At 35.4% G+C, this 22,316-nt stretch overlaps 1 protein-coding gene and 1 pseudogene across 5 annotated transcripts in view; one reads left to right on the top strand and one right to left on the bottom strand.

Moving 5' to 3' along the window:
- Cadm2 (cell adhesion molecule 2) overlaps window positions 1-22,316 on the top strand; it is a 977,017-nt gene that overhangs the window by 53,911 nt on the left and 900,790 nt on the right. The window lies entirely within an intron of this gene.
- LOC148002466 (eukaryotic translation initiation factor 4E pseudogene) lies at window positions 5,011-9,318 on the bottom strand (annotated as a pseudogene). The gene has a single exon (XR_015632884.1). The product of XR_015632884.1 is annotated as a eukaryotic translation initiation factor 4E pseudogene (transcript).

Below are 22,316 nucleotides of genomic sequence, written 5' to 3'. Positions count from 1 at the left end.
TGTATATTTTTTAACATGTATAAGTATCTATACTTACATGTTTTCTACAACATGCAAGAAATCTGTCTACTTTTTAAACTAAATTTTGAGTTAACATAAAAATTGTGCATATTTAAATATTTCATGCAGGTTTTAGTAATAAGACAATATAGACTACTTTAGACAGTTCATGTATGTGGACGTAGAATGTGAATGAATATAAAAGACTTGATTTCTTCTAATAAAATATTCCAGATTTGTAAAATGAAGGTAATATTATGGTTATCAAGTTTTTTGGAATTTATTTTTACATTATTTAGATTATAAAGCATCTGATATTGACCTTAATAAATATGATTAATAAAGTCACAATATAAAAGCATCAGTAAGATATGTAGAACAAATTGTGCTGCTCAAAGACAGTATAAATATATATTATTGCATATATGATGAATCATGATATATATTTGTATATATATATAGGTTTATGTTGTTTGCTCAGAATTACAATACTTTTAGAGATATGTAAACAAGGCATGGCTATTAGTACATCAGAATTCCAATTTAATTTCCCAACAATTGTTTAAAAAATATTGTCTTTGTTCAATGATTGATTTATAACTCACTTGTTGGTAACTAATTTTAAAGCCTTTGTGGTCAAACTTAACTGAGAATTAGTGTGGCCTTCAGTGGAAAGGGAAGAAGGACCATGACGCAGTGGAGGAAATCTTCTATAGTCTCCTTTTCGCCTGGAAATATTACACACTCTGAGTTCAAGAAACAAAAGGGAAATCTGGAGATAATAATTCCGTTCATTTTTATTGATGAGCCAGATACTGTCCTGCAATGACAACCAGCTGTTACCACTTTTATATTCCACATGATCATCTAACCCTGAATTTACCTGACATTCTCATTTTGAGAACTACTAGAACAAATGTAATCAAGGCTTAAGATATCATGGGCTTATGTATAGTATACACTAAGTAGTTACAGTTTTAGATAGAAACACAGGATATAAATACACAAACATTATTTTTAGAAAGTACAAAATTTGCTCAGTTGTTGCTATACAAAGTTGATTTATTGACGGCTCACATGACGCCACGAGTATGTTTGGGAGAATGAACTACGAGAAGACTCCATTTATTCAACTGAGATAAGCATCAAAACGAAGTTAAAAAGACTTTGTTGAGTTACTTCAAGCAAGTGAGTCTTCAAATGATCTGCAACAGGGAGGGAGAAAATGCATTTATTGATTGAAGACCAAACTCTTAAAGAACGATTAAGGTTTTCCGAGGAAAAGGTAGATAGTTCCAGGTTGAGAGTGCAAAGAGTTAAGGCATTCTATAGTATATTTGTGGAATTCTAAATTGTCTTACATCATTAATTACATCATAAATTAAGAGTACTGTATCATAAAACTCTAGAGACTACTGAGGATTATGTCACATGATAGTTTGAAGAGTTACAACATTTTGTGGAAGATCTGGGAATACATCTAGAACAGGATGACAGCAACACACACTTGAGTGTGACTAATTTCACATATTTGCACCTCACATGAATGCCTATTCATATGTGCATCAAGAAATGCTTACAAAAGTAGAACCAACAATTTAGAATACAGAATGAGTAAGGGTAAAAATGTAGGAAATTAGAAAATAAACAAGAGCTCCTGGAGAGACTTTAATGAATTATCTTCAAGGGCTGTCTAGGACCTGAATTTAGGTTAAAGACACCAAATAGTCGACTGGACCATTTCAAGGAATAAATTATCTGTAACATACCTGACATTACATACAAGAACAAAGAAACTTTAAGAAAAATCAGGTGATTTGAATTTTCTAAATGGAAGTTAAAAAGAATATAATTTTTAGAAAACTGAACAATATGAATCTAAACAGAAAATACAAGTGATGGGTTGTAAAGATTTGATGGAGGCAGAGTACACAGGACTGGATTGAAGGAGAAATTTCTAGTGAGTAAATAAATTGTGGGCATCACATCACTCTTGAAGCAATGGGAGATGGAAACTGTGCCACCCAGGGGGAGAGACGGAGAAGATTTTAACACCGAAGTTTGAATAGTTTTTGAGGTTGCCAAATATGGGAGAAACGTATTTGGCAATACTCTTTTAACTTAAAGTGTGAGGTCAAAGTTGTGATCTATGAGGCAGTACATTGTACTTTTTTCTTTTATCCTCATGCTTAAAGAAATGTTTCCCAAGTTAAGTTGCCATTTCAGCTATAGGAGAAAATAACTTTTATCCGGATGTAATTTTGCTAAATGTTAATTTTTAAACACCAAGTCTCAGTTCTATATTTTTCTTGCTTCGTTTTTACAACATCCTGCCAAACAAGTTTTCATATAGCATTTCTCGCCTTGTCTTGATTTTAAAACTTATTATTACCACTATAACGTTTTTCAAAAAAGTTATGAATATAATGAAGTTCTTTATGAAATAAACCTGTAAACTCTCAGACTTTCCCCCATGATATGAGAGACCATTAGATTACTTGAGACTTGTGTTATTGTAAACACAATTTAAGTCCAGTGATAAACAGAGAACTATAATTAGCAATGCAATAACTCTTAAAGATCAAGAACCTGAAAATTATGAGAAGTTCATTGTTTTTTAGAAAACATTTGTTTAATTACATTTCTCTTTCTTGTATAAAGAAATGTTGTTTTCCAGAATAGTAGCATGCAATTTGGCCTTGTAACACATTTCTTTTTTTTTAATTAAAAAAGCTAAACAAAGATGTTCATTTTAATAAAATAAATAAAATATAATTTTTGACAGAAAAAATATTTGAATTACAATATGATTAACTCATATGTCCCTCTTTATTCTCTGTCAAATGTATGACTTCTCTTTAACTCTTGTTACATAAATACAACCTTCTTAGTCTACATGGCATTACTCTATGTATATGTTTCTGAGGATGAATAAATAAGTATTTAGAATAGGAAAGTAAATTGACATATTCTTCTCTGGGAGGATTATTCCTTTTGCTCTCAGCATTCATTAGTTGCTTGTAGTTCTTTCGGTAACGTTGCGTCCTCTGAACTTTCCCTCATCCCTTTCCAGTGTCTAATTTGACCTCCTTGCTCAGCTCGTGTTTAGGCAGCCGTGCTAGTAAGAATCTATGTGGAGCTTCTGAAATCCGTAGGGAACACAGTCTCACAGCACATTTGCTACTCCTCTGGCCATTACAATATTCCCCTTCTCCACAAAGATGCATGCACCCCAGGTTCCAAAAGCGTCCCAGATGTATCAGTTGAGACTCAGCTCCACAACTCTGACTTTGATTGATTGCTATTTTCTGTACTGGTCTCTACCTGCTGAAAATTTCCCAGTTTTGTTGATGATTTCCCAGTTTTGTTGATAATGCTCTCTAAGAGTGAGAGACCATCTAAGGAAAAAAAAAACAAAAACAAGCAGGAGATATGAGAAGATGCCTTCTTTTGGTCATGGCTGTCTGAAAAGACTATGAAAATATTACAGTTAGTTGGTATTGACCTTGGTTTCCTCCAAGATAATGAAAGTCAGGTCACTTTTGCTGAAGAATCATGTATTTTATACCAAGGACCCAGATACCTCTAAACGTGAACTGAAATGAAAAGTCTCCATCCTAAGGTCCAGCTTCTATGACATTATACAAGCTTTTCAAGGAGAAAAGCAGCCCACAGTCCTACCCAAGTATGAGGCCTAAGAACCACAACCATGATCACTAGGGTGCATGTATCCTAAGGATATAGTAGTGGCACACATAACTTAGTTATAACTAACAGGTGTCTAACAAGAGAAAAATCACATCTTTCACTGGAAAGCTAGCTAATTGGACAGGACTAGTGAAGTCCTAGATCTTGGTGTTGACACTTCCACTTTACCAAAATGGCATAATCCTTAAGTACATCCGTAAGTACAAGTATTTCTCCTTATACCCACAGATATGTATATACTTTTCTCTTCATCAATAAAAGACCTTAATAGAATAAGTTAAGGTATAGTCAGTGAATGTTCTGGAATAATTGATTTTAGGATAATCATTATCAGGTTTTATAATTCCCCAATAATTTTTTTCACTGTACACATTTTATTTACAGTTTTGTACACTGTCTTAATATGGATGGGACCGCTTTTCTACTTGAGCCATTGTAACCAAAGCAAAATAACCTAAGTAATATGAAGTGCTAAAGTACAGCATAAAGATATAAAAGCAGACAGCTAATTCTAGTTAGGAATGTAATTATGGTGTTACATTTTTACAGTCCACAATTATGTTTAGGGATCACACAGACATAGATCACTGATTTGAATGAAATGCATAAATTTGTAGCAAAGCTTTGTAGTTACAAAAAACAAAAAAATTACCCAGGAATGCACAAATGTAATCTTTATTCCACCTTTCTGTCATATTCCTGGATCCTTTACCAATGTTACATGAGGAAAAAAACAAAAGCAAAACAAATGAAAAACTGAAATCAGAATCACTAATGTTATCAAGGAGGGAAGCAAATAAATTAACGTCTAGCAGCCATCAGGAAGAGGACAGCAAGGACAATGCTGTGACAGGAAACAGAAGGTTGCTAGAAAGCTGTACTCAGACTCTCACACCAGCAAATCCGCTCCTGCATGGAGTGGAACAAACCCAGATCTTTTCCTGCTAAGGTGATAGAAATGCACGGTCTTTTTCGAATACTGTGGAAAGGCAAGTGTGTGTTGTGGTAATTCTACCCGGCTGTTACAGAGCGGGCCAGGAACACATCTGTGGGTTCTGGGGTGACGTATACTATAATTCTTTGATTGGGATAGTGGACACACTAGCAAAAATTGGGGTGGGGGAGGAGAATGAACACAGAAGTACAAGACAAAGGCGAATGAGACTTCCCTTACATCTTAGCAACACTTGGATGAAATCAGCTTCAGTGCAGTCCACTCTGCTTTGATGAGGCTTTGGTTCAGCTCCCAGTCTCGATTGCGTGACGCAGTCTCCTGTGAGAATACTCTCAGAAGGTGTCTGCTTAAACAACAAACCTATTTTTAGTGGTGGAGCTGCTCTTTGAAGCTGTGTTTGCGTGGGACCGATAACCAATCACTATCTTCGGAGGAAGTCCTAACTTTCCTTGTATACCCTCCCTACGTGCGGGACTGCATCTCTGTTTTCATATTCAGTCGTCCATACTGAATATGTTGTCAGGTCTAACACCGACAACAGCTTCACACACGTCATCACTGTAGTCATCAAAAGATTCTCCAATAAGGCCCAGCAGTGTCTCTAGCCAAAAGCGGCCGAGGTCACTTCGTCTCTGCTGCTTGTTCAATGTAATTAGCCATCGTCCTCCCCGTTTGTTTTTCTTATCTTCCCACATAGGCTTAATGCCATCCTTAAAAAGTGAGTAGTCACAGCCAGACATTAAATTACTAGACAACTGGATATGGTTGTGTAGAGCCCAAAAGTCTTCAACATTATCAAAACTTAGAGATCAATCGAAGGTTTGCTTGCCAAGTTTTGCTTTTATCATTTTTAAAAAACCAGTGTGCCCACCTGTTCTGTAGAGGGTGTTTAATATAGTGCTCTGGGCTAGCAACCTCCTGATCAGACTCTGGTTTTTCCTCTTCTGCAGGTGGGGGATTAGTGGTAGGGGTGGTTTCCGGTTCCGCAATCGACACATTCGGTCGATCTGATCCCCCAATAAATTTTGAGTTGGATAATAGCAGGCACTACTACTAAAAGTCTGCATTTGTTGCTTCTCACTGCAGTCCAGGTGTTTTGTGTCTGGCATACATACATGGTGGACAGTCTAAAAAGGAAACAGACCTTAGTGTGTGTTCATGGGTATTTCACACTGCATGTCAAACTTACTAGGTTTAGCATGCATCTATGTGCGTATTAGTAAAGGGGCCCCTCACAATGATAAAGATGTTACTTCTTGACTGTTAAGTGGAAGTAGGACCTAAACAAATGGGTAATGCTAATTCTCATGATTCTAAATAGTTTTTCCTTTCATCGACTTCTCGTGGTATCGTTACTTTCGTAGGTTCCAAGTGTGCTAATCAGACTCGCACCATCCACAGATTACATTTGCATCCACCCATAATTTTTAAGTTCTGATTTTTATTTCAATTAATATGTGTTAATTGCTGCAATGAACAACTTCTCTGTATCAGCAATTTAATGTGGGGAAGTTAATTTTCACTCATTTCTCAGGCTGGAGAGATATGGAAAGCTTTCCTTTCTGAGGTCATTTGGGATACCAGACTACCTTCAGCTCTTTTAGTGACCTATTGCCCAGGTTGACCAGTACTAGATGAGAAGAGTAGTGGAAAAATGTATAGCATTGCTTAAATACAGAGCTCACGTGTTAACATGTAATGCTACTAGCCAGGAAATGTTACAGGAATCTGCTATTGTAAAAATATGCTAGACATTTAGTTTTTGATTAAAATATGGTTATGGACAAGAAGAAAAAGGCTTTTGGTTATACCTAAAAGTCCTCATTTATCATTGAAAAAATGTATCTTGGGAAACTATTGAATCCTGGGCAACACAGGAAATTTGGTCACTCTGACATTGTCTATTATTGACATCACAATATAGAGTGCTTGCTTTGTGAATATATGTTCACTATCTTATTAGGGAAACAAGTCTGGGAACACTAAGCCAAAATATTATACATTCAGAACAATTCAAACTTAAAAGCATAGAACCCAATGCTATAAAATTTGACAATAATAAATGGCCAAGAGTGAGACATGGCAATTATAGAATATTACTAAGAATAAAATGTTGTAAAGTAAGTAGAATATTCCATTTGTAGTTTTAGAACTCGAGGTAGAGAAATATTAAATGTCATGCCCAAGTTTACATTGTGATAGAAAGTAGGCAAGATCTTTGTAAAGGCATGGATCCTAGGCAGTTGCCCTCACATCATTGATCTCGTATGATGGGTTTATGTTTACAGGAGGTTTACATGTAAGCATATTTGCAAACAAATGTCTTCATGTAATAATGTAAAGACAGCAATGTAGTGTCAGAGTATGTAGAAGAAATTGTCTTCAAAGAAAAATATAGCAGATTTGGCAAAACATTGTGCTTTTAAAAATGACTTATTTTTTCATAATGTTGGCTGGAATGAGTCCAATTACTTTGCTAGTTGGACAGTCTTCACACTGTGCTGTGATCTAAATGAGATGAATACTGAATGTTTGTTGGAAATCTAAGGGTAAGGGAGACACTCTCCTCACACTTTGCTAAGTTTATTTCATTGCTTCACTTGGATAATAAAAACCATGAACAGGAAAGTGTAGGTAGTATTTTAGGAAACACGTTGAAATAAATCAAGGGGAAAAAAAGAGTGTCATAAGGGTGTAAACATTGTAAATTGTCTCTGACATTAGGGATTAACCTGGAGTTTCCTCCTTACCATAACTCAGCATATTCTATATTCATAACATTTTAAGTATCTTCTTCGATGTTAAAGTTCTCAATGTAAGTACTTACATCTTAGTTAGTAGATTATCTTTTCCTTTTTTAAAAAAGTTCTTGAGTTTATAATAAAATCTAGCCTTTCCTCTTTCTGAAACCTCCCATATTCTCTTCACTTTTCTCTTTAACTTTCAGGGCATTTCATTTTAACCTTGTGCATAGTTTTTATTCATTTAACTTTGTGCATATATGTATATACATGTGAATTCCTAAATATAACTTGTTCAATCTGTATAATATGTATGTTTCTAGGAGTGACCACTTGATTATTGGATAACCGGTTGATGAGCTCATCCCAGAAGAAGGCTATCCTAATTTGAACATCCTTTAGTTGTCAGTAGTCATTGTGTAGATCTCTTGTGCTTTTCGCCATCCACTTTGGAATGTCTACTGGTGTTGTCTTTGCTTGAGAGGAGCATAACACATTTGGAGCAACATGGATCCTCATACGAGGACTGATGCAGTTTCACAAGGAACGTTTTTATAACGCTGCTAACTTTCATGCCATTAAAGTACTGAAGAGGAGAGGAGAAAGGACACAAGAAAATGTCCTTAGGACCAAAAGCTTATTAATATCGCAGGACAACATAAAGGCTGGTTGGCCTGGGACCTAGGAAAAGTATCATGATACTGTCATCACCTTAATAGTTTTCACATTATTTCAAACTCCCCATATGTTTTCCAAGATTCCTTATACGTAAATGTTCTGAATAGCACTGTCTTTATCACACACATTAGTTCTGATTCTTTACTGAGTGTTCTTGGCATGAGCACTGGCACATGTATGCTACTGCATTTTGTTGTTTAAGATTTATTTATTTATTTAATGTGTGTGAGTACACTGTCGCTCTCTTCAGACACACCCGAAGAGGGCACTGGATTTATTATACAGATGGTTGTAAGAAAGCCACCATGTGGTTGCTGGGAACTCAGGCCTCTGGAAGAACAGTCAGTTTTCTTAACCTCTGAGGCATCTCTCCAGCCCAATGCCACTACTTTCACATTGGGTTATATTCTTCACATTTGCCTTTCCCTGAAGCAAGGTCTCTATGTCACCACTTCATATGTGAGGAAACTTCTAAATTACATTCTAAATCTTGATACACATCGCTGAAGTTGTTGTATTATATGTGTGCATGTATGCATATATATGTGAGTGTGTGTGTATATATACATATATAGACATGTAAAATTCATGAGCATGTGCACTTGTGTGCAGAGGCCAGAGGCTGCTGTCATGTTCCCAATAATTCATGGTTGTCTCATTTTAGTCATTAGTAGTGGTGACCTGAATTTCTGTCCTCATACTTACCAGTTGATCTGTCTTGTTGGACAAGCCCTTAATATTGTCATACTTAGAACATAGAAAAAGTCTCAAACCTCTTCATCGTTACATTATATAAATTCTTATAATGCATAAACCCGTTCAAAACCTAAAGTCCTTCAATAAAATATGTGCCTGTATATTACCTAAAATTCATATATGAATCTCTTCCATAAAATTAACATTTTAACCTCTAAAATTAAAAAGTCCCTGGTTGGTGGCTCAGTGTCTGAGAGATATCAGGGGTCCAGGTTAATTGAAACTGCTGGTCCTCCTACAGGGTCACCCTCCTCCTCTGCTTCTTCTCTTTCCCCTAATTCAACCAGAGGGGTCAGCAGCTTCTGTCCATTGATTGGGTATAAATATCTGCATTTGACTCTTTCAGCTGCTTGTTGGGTCTTGGGGGCAGGAAGTGGGGACATCATCTTGGAGACCCGGGGGGTAAGGGGTAGGATGGGACAGGGTATGGGATATGGAACAGTCAGAGGGTGGACCCGGAGGGGGATAAAGTCTGGAATGTTAAAAAAAATAATGAATAAAAATAAAAATAAACTGTCCCCTGAGTTGATTGTATTTTTCCCCCAGAATAATTCCTGGTCTAAGCAAAATGAATTTATTCACTGAAGACAGTTTTGGCCTTAGAACTATGACAGGAAAGAGAATTACCGAACCACTAGATACTAATCTGGATCCAGTTGAGAGCGTAAGAAAAGGATGTACCAGAGCTTTTACCTGGGTTTTGTTCCTGCTGCGTGATCTTTGTTGTTTTCTTCCGTATGATCCTGCTTCAGCTAGGATCTCCTGTCAATCAGCTTTCCTTATGACCTGAGTAGGACTGGGTTCCGGGCTATTATGTCTTCTAACTTATGGAGCAGGCTTTTTATTTGTGATGTCTCGGGCAGTTTTTCTTCTTTCTCTTTCCCAGAAACCCTGCTCCAGAGATTGCAGCAGTTGTTTTCCTGTGCCTGCCCCGTCACTCCTCCCCGTCGCTCACTACCACTCGTACAGATTGGATTCCTAATCTCTTGAGTCGAGGAGAAAAAAATTGTCAACCTCCCTTTCCTTCCTTTTGTCAGAAATTTTAAAGATCAGAACCACCATTCTTTTCAAACCAAGAATATGAAGTATGTATTGCTAGGGAAAACAACATTTTACAGTTTAAAACATCAAGGTGCAGCCTAGATTGACACTCCATCACAGATTAAGTGACTGTTCTAACAGAATGCACATATTACATCCCGTCTTTTCTATTTACCTTATTTAATTATTTTCCACCTAAAATTAGTGTTTTAAAAGTAGAAGATTAAGGTAGGAATAGTACAATTCTTTGTCTCATTCATTCATTTTCCGACTTAAGAATGTTTTCACTATCCTTAGCAGATTATTATACACAAAAGTAAGAGTGCAGAACTGACTACGCCAGTCACATTACACACAAGCAATGTTTTCAGGTACTCTCACGGAAACAATAAGCACTGGCGGACCATATTTTGTGAATAGTATGAAGGCAGAAAGAATATATTCACTTTTACAAGTTTCATTATTCTTAAGTATTAAGGAGTTTGATATAAAGAATTTGACTTCTCTTATCAAAAATGTAAAGACAATTTTTGTTGTAGAAGGCACAGGTATCGCATTTTTTTTGTACATATGAAGAGGCAAATCTACACAGTAATGATAACCCCTTTTAATATTTCACACCTGAACCTATATAGTAGCATCCACTGTGTCTCTTTCTGTTCTCATATGGTTCTTCATATGACTCTTTCCTAAACAATACATGATGAAGAGAAACAGAATTTAAATTCAGTTGGTTGATTTATGTAAATATTAGTTATAGAAGGTAGTATTCAAATTCCCAATGCTTGGCTTAGATTCATCTCTTTGACCTTTTTCTTTTATCATATGCTCAAGAATCTAGATAAATATAGAAATATCTGATTGTGTATTAAATGATGACAGATTAGGAGCCAATACCCATGTGTTGTATGCTCTGGTCACAATTAGATTATTTTACTCATATTTATATAAAACTATACAGACAGAACCATAAATTTATTCTGAGATGCTGATTATATTTGGATTTGTTGTCAAACACAAGAATAAATATTGTGTTAATGAAGTTTGATTCTTCTCTTTACACACACACACACACACACACACACACACATACACACATTATTCTTAGAAATTAATTCATTTAGCTATCATTTTAAATGAATTAAATCCCTGAATTAGAACATCTGTGTTTGAAGGTACTAATGAATAAGTATTAAGGTAAATATTTAGTTAATTGATGAAGAAAGCATTGATCACTACATAATGCATCATAGGCTTATTAAATCATCTATATGCTGTAAGGTATATGGTCCTCAGTTCCCAGAAGCTATGGAAACCAGAGATCATATCAATGTATCATTACAATTTAGGCCAAACTTTCATTTTCCTGTTTAATTCCTCATTATATAATAAGCCTTGTTAACTAACATTAAAATGTAAAACAGTAGTATGTCATCCTCCAGTTTTTAAAAAAAGGTTAATGAAAGCTAACTGTTTGCCTGAGTATAAATGGAAGTAATTACACCATTAATAATCCTTCCTCACTCATCCTCTTCAAAGTCCAGAGGCGCAGTGACCTGTAAAACCACGAAGTAATTTGTGTCCGATTGAAATAAAGTTCTTTCACTTTCCACTTGAGTTACTTAAAATTATGTTAGTTTATGCTATTTGTTATCTTACTTCCAACTCTGTTCCTCAGGCTCCTGGGAGGTTCTCGGAGACCATCTGGAAGAAGTTGTTTAAAAAAAATGTTTCATTTGGAGCTTAGATATTGGGAATCGAGAGTTCATCTTGATAGATTTTCCTTTGATGAGTATGAAGTGTCCTTCCTTATCTTTTTTTTTTTTGGTAACTTTTGGTTGAAAATCAAATTGAACTTTATCAATATTTGAATGGTTACTCCAGCTTGTTTCTTGGAACTAGATGCTTGGAATTTTTTTTTCCAGCCTTGTACTCTGAGGTAGTGTCTGTTTTCGTCACTGAGGTGCATTTCCTGTATGCAGTGAGGTGAGGGAGGATGGTGGGTGAGTGGGTGGGAAAGCACCCTCATAGAAGCAGGGGGGAATTGGGTAGGGGGTTTGTGGGAGGTAAACCAGGAAAGGGGATAGCATTTGAAATGTAAATAAATAAAAAATCCAATATAAATGTTGCCTCAAATTTTAATTTGTCGAATAAAATGGATGTTTATTGATAAACATGAAGAGATAATGGCTAGATGGCAGATTAGAATAGAAGTTGTTGGAATAATCCGATTTGTCATATTAAGATAGCTATATTTTATAAATACAGATATTTCTTAAACTTTAGTCATGGAAAACAACCAAATGACTTCTAGTTCTAGAAAAATAGGGTTTATTTGATTGCACTAAACTCTTAAATAAACTGAGCATGCACCCTTCTCAACTGGGCTTCATAAAGCTTCACTACACATACTAATTCAACAGCTTCAAGAAGACATTTCTCTGAACTGGACAGGACTCTGCTCCTAACTGTGTTTGTTCTGTGCCAGATGGATGAGCCTCATATCAAATGAATTTCCCAGTTCTAAGCACTTTATATCACATTTTATAAAAACCAAGAGGGATCCTATAAATCCACAATGGCAAGGGTTTTGTACTGTTGACTTAAGCTCTTCTTTTCTGGATGAAAATAGTAGGCTCCATAAAAGTAAAGTGACTTGGCTCAAAGATCTGAGGTTCTCCTGGCCACGGTTCTCACCCTGCTTCAGCTCTCTCCTCAGACAGTACTCAGAGGCTTCTGAAGGACTCTGTGCTCAGGGCAGTGGGTAAGTGAGGACTAAGTCCACAGCAGGGTACAACCTCCAGTCTCAGATCCTTAAGAGTCATATTAACTCAATTGTGAATAGTGTAACTGCTCTCTAGCCAAGTATGTCATAGCACATTAAAATTTCTCATAAATTCCATGCAATAACAATGTAAATACTCTTGACTTCTGTCCATTGCATAAAGGTAATAGCAAATGCTCCTGTACTTAGTGAATCAGTTTTATTTTATAAGCAGTGGCTGAGTTGTGGAATTGGAACATATTGCTTAAATATTAATGCATTTCTACAAATGGATGCAAATAATAGAGCAATCTGCAACCTCATTCAGAGCCATTACAATGAACCTGAAACAAGTAGGTTTTGAAATATTTCATTTACTTTTCTACTCGATAGTTTATCAAATTTTGAAGTTAATCCTCCTGATAGTTTTTTTTATTTTATCCAAATGATGGTAATTTTCTATGTATGTGATACAAACCCCCATGATTCATTATAGTAATTTAAACTGTAAGAGGAATTGAAACCAGGCCTGGGAGAAGCATGCCTTCTGTGCACCCCAAACGGCAATGGAGCAAACACTGTAACTGTTCTCGAAAACATCGTTAATTGAATAAAGAAGTCGCCTGAGGGGAAAGGAGCAGTAAGTTTCTTATTGTAATAGCTATCAACTCTTTTGAAATATCTGCTTTGTATATCAAGTTGAAACCCTGATACAAATAGAACTTTAGTTTCTTCATTAATCTGGGTTCTTGAAAATGGACACATTTTATGATATTTTAAATAAACGTGAATACTGTGTAACAGTTCTTGGAAACAACTCTCTACTTTTTAAAACTCACTTTTATTTTTGCGATTGAAACATAACTACATCCCCCCCCAATCTGTTTATTTACTTTTCCCCACTGTCCTTAAAATCGGTGGCTTCTTGTTTTCACTAATGATTATTGTATGCCTATATGAATTTGCATACATTCCTAAATATGACACTATATACCATATTAATTTACTTATGTGTATCTTTTCTGGCCAGACCTTTTGGCACTGAACAAGTAGTTGGTGTGCTTATCCTTGAGAAGGACCACCTCTCCCGCTCCCAGCTTTCCTCTGTGGACTGTGGCTTTCTGTACAGAAGCTTTGTGGGTAACTTTTTCTGCAGTACTATTTTTCAGCGACATTAATGAGAAACTAAAGCAATTGAATTATCAGGGATTTTTCAGGGTACCATTCTCTTAATGCATTTTTCTTCTACTTGGAATCTTGATATTTAGTCATGGTGCACTTTCATTGTGCTAATATCTGCTCCCCATCTTAAAGAAGTAGGCAGATGAACAGAAATGTCATCGGAATCATTCTCATGTTATAAATATATAACTGTTCTTTAATAACAGCCATTCTATATACATGACTTATGTAATTTAATAGTTCATACTGCAGTATAAATTTAGTTTTGTAAGTGGAAAGGGAGCAAAAGTATTCTAACAATTTATTTTTATTTGAAAAATCAGACTATTAGAATAATAGTGAGAGTCTGTATAAAGAGCTCCACGTAAAATATTTCTACTTAATCCTTAACATAAAATGTTTTTACTTAATCCTTTAATGGAACTTTTGGGACATTATATCCACAGACTAAGCATGATAAATATGCCCATGGTTGTATATTATCAGTAGAGGTGCAGAACATCTGATGATGTTTTATCCAAATCATATTTAACTCTTATACGAATATCAATCACAAAAGTATATCTCTTAATTTTCAGTTTATAAAAGCGTCCTATTTTTAACATGAACATACAGAGTACATTTTCTCCTTTCAGGGTGTATTGCTATTATACAATTAAACTAACACACTATTTTAAAAGAGACCAATCTAGAGAAGCACACTAGAATTTCTAGTTGTGTGTTACTTCGTTGTAAGGAGTTCTTCTTAAAAACTCAATGGGATATTCTCAGTTGTACATTCTCATTTTGACTTTGCAGAGTAGAAATTCCAATATAAGAAGAGTTGTACATTTGTTAAATCTGCACAATTAATAAATTATAAAAGCAGGATTTAATTTGTCAATTAAATTGACTTACTTTGTCAGTATCTTTGTTCTAGTGATCATGTAATAGATTATTATAACCTTCTCTACCAACTACTTCTCTGATTAAGGACACATTCTTAACTCATCAATTTCAATTTTTTTTTTGCAAAGGCATGTAAGACAAAATAATCACTACAGAAAATCTCTTAAAACTGTGTAACAAAATTTTATGTAATTTATGATAAAACTATTGATAACTTCAATAGTAAATGTATATTATACTAAAACCTCTAAGGAGTAAATATCTGGATTCTTTTGGGGACCCCTGTTAATAAATAGAAAATATTTGTTGATATAAAAAATAACAATTCGGTGATATGTAACATTCATCATACTCATGTGACAGCTGGTTGGGAAGAGGTCAGAAATCCATCTACCTGTGAACGGGTTTCAGTTTTCCTAATACCCGAATAAAACCACAAATAATCAGGTAACAAGGTAAAATTATCTTTGTATTACTAATTTCCATTCTGGTTCCATCACATAACTGTCACATGAGGTTTTTTTTTTAAAAAATCCAAAATATTTTCAGAATCAATAGAATGTGCATAGTTTATTGATTGTACATTCAGGTTTATTCATATAATTTATTACTTAGATGCAGCAATTTTAAAATGCTACAGTACCTGGATATAATTTGGCTGATGTCTTAAGCATTACTTAAGGTTTTTAGACCTTAATCTTGGTATTTTATTAAGTCCAGTAGTAAAAATTGTATGGTAGAATTCATTTCCTGTCTTAAAATTATTTAAAAGGTGTTTTGAATAAAATGGTAAATATGTCTTTGTTTTCCTCAGGTTAAAATAAATTCGGCATAAAAACAGTCATTTTATTTGGTCAGAGCAAAATCTTATTCCATTTATTTAGAGTTATTTATACTCAGAGCTGTACTACTCCAAATAAAATTCTAAGTGTAAAACCAGACCTGTTCTTCTATGATATGGTGGGAGGACCTCCGGCAAAAGGTCCGGTCCTTAAAGCTGTTCTCTTAAATGTTATCTACTTGATAAAATTACAGGCCATATTCTCTTAGCTTTATTTTCTTTATTTTGCTAAATTTCAATGACCTAGGAGTATACAATGAGCATTTCATCTTGAAAGAAGCATAGATCAGACGTGGCCAAGGCTTGTAACGCATGATTGCCTACATTTCAAGAATGGACAGGGAGTTCTTTCCCGCTGTATCCGGGAAACGTTATAGCTGTTCACTGAGTACTGTTGCTCTGCTCATCTGTAGACATTTTAGAGCTGTTCTCAGTCTTCCCATCTCACTTTGAAAAATCAAAAGCTTGAAACAAAGTAGTTACAAAGAAACTTCTTTGAAAAGTTTCTGTTTCTCTGGGAGTAAATCTATGCTTGGAAAATGTAAATTCAGACTAATTTTTATAAAAATATTTCAATGAAGCCTTCATTCTTTATCTTTCTTTAGTTTGTTGTCATTGTTTGTTTTTTGTTTTTGTTTTTATTTTTGCACTGAAGAGCTGATAAAGCTGAGGTATGAATGCTAATTCTTTACTTCTCAAAATTGAGTTCTTTTTTTTTTTTCTTTTCTTTTTTTCGGAGCTGGGGACCGAACCCATGGCCTTGCGGTTGCTAGGCAAGCGCTCTACCACTGAGCCAAATCCCCAACCCTCAAAACTGAGTTCTTACTTGCAAAGAGCTAAGGAATTTTAGTAAAATAGAACTCAAGAATTCAGTGACATGGGGCTGGAGAGATGGCTCAGTGGTTAAGAGCACCCGACTGTTCTTCCAGAGGTCATGAGTTCAATTCCTACTAACCACATGGTGGCTCACAACCATCTGTAAAGAGATCCGATGCCCTCTTCACAGTGTACTTATATATAATAAATAAATAAATCTTTAAAAAAAGAATTCAGTGACATAAATGTTTCTTCTATTTGTTGCCTCAAGCAAGGGACAGTATCATTTGTAGCACTTGTGTGTTTTAGATCTATCTATCTATCTATCTATCTAGCTAGCTAGCTAGCTAGCTAGCTAGCTAGCTAGCTAGCTAGCTCTATCTCTCATTCTATCTCTCTGATTCTTTTTCTCTCATCTCTCAGTCTTTACTCACTTTTGTCCTGTGGTCCATGTGTGAGTCTTGCTTATTCTAGTGTATACTCTTTCAAAGGAAAGCAAAAGACTCAGGGTGTCTTCCTCTACCAGGATCCATCTTATTGCCATAAGTCACTTTCTCTCTCTGAAATGAAAATGTGCAGTTGTTTCATTTCAACTGGCTAGCAAGCACTTATGCCTATGTACACCACAAAGACTTAGCTTTAATATTATGCCTGGCTTTTGACACAGATGCCGAGAACTCTGGATTAGGTCCTCATGCTTGCAGAGAGAACTCTTACTTGTCCTCTGAGCCATTTTACTATTCCTTGTATTTAATATATTAAGCTTCTAGACACATGCCCCCACTGTGTGTCTCAGTCTTAATATAATTGCTTCTCCTGTCTCGGCTTTTAGAACACATATGCTACTCATGCCTACCTCCTGTCTTTATCACTCAATCTCTCATACATTAAGTTCTTTCCTAGTCACTTATATTGTAAGTTAGAACAGTTCTTTTCTCATGAGAAATTATCATTTCTTTGTTCTCTTTTTGTCATCAGTCTTTCCTGTCCCAGGAGCTAAATTGTGGAAATATTTTTAGAATCTGCTAGAAAAAGTGGCAAGCTATATAAACCAGAATACTTATCTGTGGATAACTTGTGTCTGAGAATGATTATTCATCCTTAGCATTGTTAATGATAAAGACTTCATTTTCTATTGTTAATATGAATCATACTTAATTATGAATGTTACTGTAAATAGTATGTTCTCTCAATAAGTTTACTTATTTGAGCAAATAAAACAGCTTGAATATGACTTTCTGTGCCCTCCTTTGCTTTGTCATTGTATTCATTTCTATGAGCTGTGTATATATTTATTTATTTTCTTCCATTCTCAAGAAAAGAACTCCATTTTTACCTGATATACATCCTTCTCAACCCATGTCTATAGACTTGGCTCATGGAATCTGCTATATTATTATTGAAATTACTTTTTCTGAAACTCTTTCTATTATTTCCTAATAAATGTTGAACCTAAATATATCTACTTGTCTGTTAATCCTGTAAGGCAGATATTAAAAAAGATAATATGCCAAAATAGTTTAATTTGAGTGTTCTTTCTTCAAGGGTTTATTTAGAGATGTGTAGACATGATATAAAGAGATGTAAGTACGGCTACATTATACATTATCCTGGTATATGGTGAAGGTGCTTGGTGATGGATTAAGAAATAGTGTCACATAGAAAAAGTGTTGGCCAGTGATTGATGTAAACGTGGTGGGTAGATGCAGCTAGTGTCCTACTCACAGATGTAGGATACAGAACGTAGCAAGATAATTTAAAAGATATGTGTTCCCAGTTCATCTGAGCAGCTTGTTCTTGAATGATAGGTTGTATCCCAAGGAGCTGTTAGAGTATCAATAAACATTCTGCAAAACCTCATTGTCTTTGTCTTCTTAAGCTGTGGGACATGATTCATATTTACTAATCCAAATGCTTATTTTCTACCTTGCCATCTGGTAGCATAGCTTTTCTATGTTCTTATGAAATCTCTAGATGGCCAACATAAGAATATTTCTTTAGTGTCAGCTTACACTAGTCTCTGTGGAAGCGGTGTAGCCTGCTTTGTATACGCTGACTCTATGATTTCTTTGTACATATTTGGATGCATACTCATTGTGTAATTAACATTCATTTACATGACATTTGTCTTTCTACTACTTTTGATATTTCTAATGAAAAAGATCTATGTCATCTACATGTCAAAGTTTGTTGAGACTCATGTTTGCAGTATGAATGAATAGGTGGCTTTGCTTGGCTATGTTTGAAGTCTACATATATATTTTTTTCTAGAAGATTCAATACTCTAAATTTCTGTTTAATATTTCTAGTTACTTAAATTGGGAAAGTTGACCAGGAAATAATGCCACAAATACCACATAGGCTTGACAGACAGTTGAAGGGAATGCGTGGGCAGAGGACCTTGTAGCTGTTATAAAGAAGAAATCTTTCTCTGTTCCATCATCTCAGTAACATACTGGGAAAGAACATACAGGGAATATTATGCAGAGGCATTTAGAATCAAAGAAGAAAAGAATGCTCCTCACATAGCATAAACAAACCTTATGGGCTTTATTTCAAAACAGAAATACAAAAGTTATGTCCTGAATTCTAACTGTTTTGAATTTTAACATTCTCAGTTCATCCTCTGTTTTTTGCTTCGATATTATGTCCTTAATTTATACATTGTGATGGAATATTTGCAAGTTCCTCCTTTTAGCAACGTAAACTAGAGTTTGAGAACAGTGCTGGAGTAGCTTCTGTAAAACTGTTGATGACCATGCTTCAACTGACGGGACAGTGTTTTCTGTATATTTCCATTTCTTATTTCCTCCACAACATCCTGACCTGACACAATTTGTCACTTAAGGGGGTCTATTAAATCTTCTATTGTGGTAACAATAGATCTTCCCTTCTGCCAATTTAACTCAAGATACTCCATCACCTTTATATTAATAATTTTGAGAACATAGCAGCTCTTTATTTGATTTTATTTTTTAACTCATAAACCTTACCCTGGTTTTTGTTTCTCTTATTCTTGGATATATTAGTATATGTTCTTACAATAAATATATTTTCATTGCTATTGAAATTCTGTATAAAAGTTTAGAAAGATAAGGAAACTTCTACTCCATTTAATTGCCACTGCATAACTTTTGATTTTTGTTTTACTCACGCCAAACAAAAACCTATGTTTATTTTTCATGCCCTATTTATTTTATATGATTAAATCATGTTTTTAATGTGAATGTAGCTTGTCATAAAGTCTATATATTCTGCCCATAACAATAATAAAATGGTGGTTTTATTCCCTAATCACACATTTCTTTTCACATTTCATCATTGGAATTTCCCTCTCCAAGAGCTCACAGAATGGAGTTTATTTTTAGGGAGTCCTTTATGTTTACACAATTTCCTTTCAAACTCTTAGAGACACCTGTAGCTAAACATCATTGTGGAGAATTCTGGCAATAATGATAGAGCTGTTAGGTAATAGAAATAGAATTGAGAGGAAGGAATATTCTATGCAGAGTATGATAAACGCTTAACATTGAATTTCTATGGTATTCCTTTTATACCAACCAAATTATCTATATTTTATGATGTGGTTGTAATGAGTGGTATAGCAGACCAGGCTATATGAGACAAGTCACTTAGGATGTATAAAAGTAACTTTTATTTGCCTTATCTAATTACTGTCTCAGTGCTTACTGCCTCTGGCTACTCACCATGTCCTGGAAGCTTTTAACCTCCATGTTATGTTTTCAGCCTCTGAGACTTATGGTCAATATGTTCATGCTTTCTAGTTCTTTCTGAAATCTGGCTCGCTGGTTCAACACTGTTCTAGTTCAAAGTAGTCTCCAAGCTGACTGACACACTCTCAGTTCTCTGTTTCACACTGAATTGCGCTGCTTGTCCTTAAGCCTCTCTGGCCATTCGCTCTAATCTTCTGACTCCTGCTTTTCATCTGGAATGAACTGCCCCAGCTGCACGCACTGAATGGAGCCGAACTGAGCTCCTCTACACTGCCTCCTATGCTAACGGAATGAGCAGACCAAGAACCTAGGCTGCTCACATTTTCTCTCTTCGTGCACTGCTCTTAAATCATCTCCCTATGCTCTCTGTTCCCATGAGACATGGGCTTATCCTATTTCTGACTCATTCTGTAAAATCTACCTTTGATTCATCACTTTGTCTGCCCTTCAATTGTACAGCACTGTCAAACATGGCTGCTTACTTCTCCAAATAAAGCGTACTTACACTGTTTGGTATTAGAGGTGCATGCCAAAGATCTGTCTACATTCTAGCCAGAAAGGCCATGTTGCTGGAGTAAAATTCTTCTAAAAAATGTACCTGTGTGGTAGGGGACAAGAGAGTAAGAAAGTATGAAACAAATAGCAATTTGAGATCTTACGGAACATTTTTGAAGACAGTTATACTTTTTTCAATGTATTGTTTGCTCTAGGGTCAAATAGAACATAAGAACAGTGTGTCTGGATCAAATAGGAGCTGTGTTATGACCAAGGAGTTGCTATTCCTCCATAACTTATATACAGAGGACCGAGGTCTGACCCATACAAGGTCCCTGATTTCTGTAAGCTTCCATGAGTCCTAGTCAGTTAATTCTGTGGCCTTGTTCTCATGGTATGCCCACAATCCCTCTGGTTCCTCCAATCCTTCTTTCCCTCCTTTTCAGGATTTTCTGAACTCTGTGTAATGTTTGGCTATGGTACTCTCCTGTCCATTGTTGGATGAAGTCTCTCTGGTCTTTCTGATGATGCTAGGCTCTGAACCTAGCATATTCTTCAGACAGGACAAACTTTAGGATGAAAGTTTTTGTGGCTGTGTTGGTTCCCAATTCTTCCACTGAGGCCTTGACCGGTTGTAGAAGATGGCAGTTCACGTGCCACATCCCCATTAGTCGGAGTCTTTTATAGGCTCAGTCTCACAGGTGTCATGGAGTTTCTATTGCACTAGGTGTCCATCTGGCTCTGTATTTTCCTGAGAAGAGGCAGAGGGGGTTGAATCTAGGTTGAAGACTGGGGAGAGAGGAAAGAGGAGAACTTCATCCAGGATGTAATTTATGAGAGAATAAAATAAATACATAACAAAATCAACAACAAATTACTACTTAGATTCAATATTTTAAAAAAGATATTTTAATAAAACTTACCTTTTTTTTAAACAGTATACAATAGTTTATTCAGGGCATGGGGAAGGAGTTGAGAATGTGGTAAAGACAGAGAAAGTCGGGGTGGGGGAAGGAGAGGAGGAGAGGCCAGCCATGAGCACGTGGAGAGAGAGAAAGAGAGGAGAGGTGAGTTGGGGAGAAAGAGGGGAAGGGGTAAGAGCAAGAGGAGCAATAGCTCAAGAAATAGTTTTAATGAAACTTATTTTGGATTCTCTTTGATCCTTTTATCCAGGAGGCCTTGCTGCTTCTATCTGTGTTCCTTTGTATATACTGCCATTTCTCTAATGTATCTAGTCATTATACATTAAATAAATTATATTTATATAATCTTTTCAAGCAGTTTTCTTCAACCATTCATTACCTAAAATAAATGTATGCTCCTTTAAGCAATCTAAAAATTATAGAATGACTAATAAACTACTATTCATACATTTTACTACATGCAAGGTGGCAAGAGTACTAGGCACTCTACCTGGTAGACATGATCTATCTCCTTACCCTAGTGGTGGAGTTATTCCTAGTTTAGAAATCATACAGAAGAAACTACAAGAACTACACTTAACATGGCAAGGTAAGAATGCTCTATGGGTACCATGTTGTTCTTTTGTAATCCTTAGTTGATTTGTTGTGTAATCTATTTCTTGGTGTCTCTCCTTCTGCAATACAGAAACACTATGAATAGCTCCATGATAAGACAGATATTTTCTGAAAAAACAAGAAATTGGAAAAAGATGGCACTAGAATTTAAAGTAGAGGCCTAGTGAACAAAATCATGG

This window comes from Rattus norvegicus, chromosome 11 (genome assembly GCF_021556685.1).
Source record: "Rattus norvegicus strain SHRSP/BbbUtx chromosome 11, alternate assembly SHRSP_T2T, whole genome shotgun sequence".
NCBI classification, from domain to species: Eukaryota; Metazoa; Chordata; class Mammalia; order Rodentia; family Muridae; genus Rattus; species Rattus norvegicus.
This window is presented reverse-complemented; position numbering and strand designations above follow the sequence as displayed.